This window comes from Nerophis ophidion, linkage group LG04, assembly GCF_033978795.1.
Source record: "Nerophis ophidion isolate RoL-2023_Sa linkage group LG04, RoL_Noph_v1.0, whole genome shotgun sequence".
In the NCBI taxonomy this organism is placed as follows: Eukaryota; Metazoa; Chordata; class Actinopteri; order Syngnathiformes; family Syngnathidae; genus Nerophis; species Nerophis ophidion.
Window position 1 is genome coordinate 53,576,278 of NC_084614.1, and position 3,191 is coordinate 53,579,468.

The following is a 3,191-nucleotide window of genomic DNA, read 5'->3' on the forward strand; positions in this document are numbered from 1 at the left end:
CCTGTTTCCATTTGTTATACCTTCCTTTTCAAGACATTATAACTCTTGTAGTACAGAACATACACACTATTTCAGTGACAATGTGGTGCATGTATAGTGACGCTGTCCGATTACTGTGTTTCATAATGGCGCCATCTGCTGGATTAAAATTCCTAAATTTGACCTGCAAAACAAGTTTTAAAGGAATATGCACCTAGACACTTTGGGGGAAGGGGATTCCAGCAAATGAAGGTACTAATTTTGAATATTACCTCCAGGTGGTGATCCACGGCATGTCCGCTTTCTTAAAGGAACATGCACTATAGATACTAAAAAAAAAAAAAAAATCAGCGTTTTTTTTAAACGCAAAACTGGTCTATGAGCCAAATGGTAATGGGGAAAAAGTATTTTTTTTTGGTTCTATAAGATCCAAACAATTCCCCATGTGTAAAATCGTTATTACACGTGTGTCCGTCGTGCACAGTTTAATTCTACTGAGACAGATTTATGAATAGATTGAATAGTTAAGTTTTGTGCACGTAGAGGTCAAGATGATATTTATCACCGTGGCAACCAGAATTCTGGGTCCAGCAGAAAAGCTATTCTAGATCAACGGCTGCCTTGAGAAAAAAAAACATGGTTTATGATTTACAAATGCATGTCATGTAGGAGTGTGGGAAAAAATCTGTTTGAATTCGTATTGCGATTCAGAATCGATTCTCATTTAAAAAAACAAAACGTTTTATTTATTTTTTATTTTTTAATTAATCCAACAAAACTATACACAGCAATACCATAGCAATGCAATCCAATTCCAAAACCAAACCTAACCCAGCAACACTCAGATCTGCAATAAACAGAGCAATTGAGAGAAGACACAAACATGACACAGAACAAACCAAAAGTAGTGAAACAAAAATAAATATCAACAGTATCAATATTATAATTTCAACATAGCAGTGATTAAAAATCTCTCATTGACAGACATTTAAAAAAAAAAAAAAAGAATAGTGTCACAGTGTAGGAGGGGTTAGTGCGTCTGCCTCACAATACGAAGGTCCTGCAGTCCCGGGTTCGATCCCAGGCTCGGGATCTTTCTGTGTGGAGTTTGCATGTTCTCCCCGTGAATGCGTGGGTTCCCTCCGGGTACTCCGGCTTCCTCCCACTTCCAAAGACATGCACCTGGTGATAGGTTGATTGTCAACACTAAATTGGCCCTAGTGTGTGAATGTTGTATGTCTATTTGTGTTGGCCCTGCTATGAGGTGGCGACTTGTCCAGAGAGTACACCGCCTTCCGCCCGATTGTAGCTGAGATAGGCGCCAGTGACCCCAAAAGGGAATAAGCGGTAGAAAATGGATGGATGGATGTCACCGTGGCTTACACTTGCATCGCATCTCATAAACTTGACAACACACTGTGTCCAATGTTTTCACAAAGATAAAATAAGTCATATTTTTGGTTCATTTAATAGTTAAAACAAATTTACATTATTGCAATCAGTTGATAAAGCATTGTCCTTTACAATTAGAACATATTTTTACAAAAATCTAGTACTCTGCTTGCATGTCAGCAGACTGGGGTAGATTCTGTTAAAATCCTATGTACTGTATTGAATAAATAGAGAATCCTTTTGAATCGGGGGAAAAAAATAGTTTTTGAATCGTGTTGAATTGGAAAAAAAAACGATTTTGAATCGCATCGTGACCCCAAGAATCAATATTGAATTGAATTGTGGGACACCCAAAGATTCATAGCCCTAACTGTCATGTATTTCCATATTTTCCATAAAGGGATTAAATAAATGTAAGCGATGTTGTATGGCTAAAGCACAAATTAAGTGCCCAGTGTCTGAGTTCTTTAACGCATAAATACATTTACAGTATGTTGCAGAAATAGGACACTGGTAAAGCAAACATGCACCAGAAATTCCAAATCTGTTTTGTCTTTTTGTAAAGCACACATTTGCAGCCACAGTCACGCAATGTAAATGGAATGTCTTCATTTGCACATTGTGTGTATTTTTGACAATCGAGAGGGTATTATGCACTTTTTTCATATTATTTGATTTATATGGGAATATTGTACAGCGTCAATCATGGTAATCTGCTGCCATATGATGCTTTTTAAAAAAAAACATGTGTTGCAAATGAGTTTGGACTTTTTTGTGGGGTCTGGTCTGAGTTTAAGAAAATACGATAAATGCTTGTCCTTTTTGGTATGAAAACCTAACGTATTTTCACTGTGAAATATTTGTTTCTTTAGCTAAAATTAACTGTATAATTATTTTTCTTTGTATTTTTGTTTTTAATATTTGAAATACACTGCTACCACTACTTATGGGACAAAATATAAATACATTTAAAAAAAATTACCTGAACGAGTCAGTTATGATTAGACATGCTGTGCATTTATGTAATACAATTATATTTATTTTAATTTCATGATTTAATTATTTCTTGATTTAATAATTAAACTATTTAAAATGTATTTTAGTAGATTTTTTTTTATATTTCAATTAAATGTAGTATAATTGAACTTAAATATGTTAAATGCGTATTAACGGAATAAGTAAATATGATTTAATCTTGTTTTAATAAGTTTATATTGATTTCATTTAAGTATATCATGATTTTAATTTTTTTGTAATTATACATTCTAAGCAACTTATTTTTTATTAAAATATTGAAATTAAATGAACTGAATGATAAAGTACACTATATTACCAAAAGTATTTGGCCACCCATCCAAATGATCAGAATCAGGTGTCCAAATCACTTGTGTCAGGTGTATAAAATCAAGCACTTAGGCACAAAGACTGTTTCTACAAACATTTGTGAAAGAATGGGTCGTTCTCAGGAGCTCAGTGATTTCAAGCATTGAACTATCATAGGATGCCACCTGTGCAACGAATCCGGTCATGAAATTTCCTCGCTACTAAATATTCCAAAGTCAACTGTTGGCTTTATTATAAGAAAATGGTAGAGTTTGGGAACAACATGTAAACTGATAGAGGGGTCAGCGGATGCTGAAGCGAAGAGTGCAAAGAGGTCGCCGACTTTCTGCACAGTCAGTTGCTACAAATCTCCAAACTTTATGTGACCTTCCAATTAGCCCACATACAGTACGAAGAGAGCTTCATGGAATGGGTTTCCATGGCCCGGCAGCTGTATCTAAGCCATACATCACCAAGTCCAATGCAAAGTGTAACCC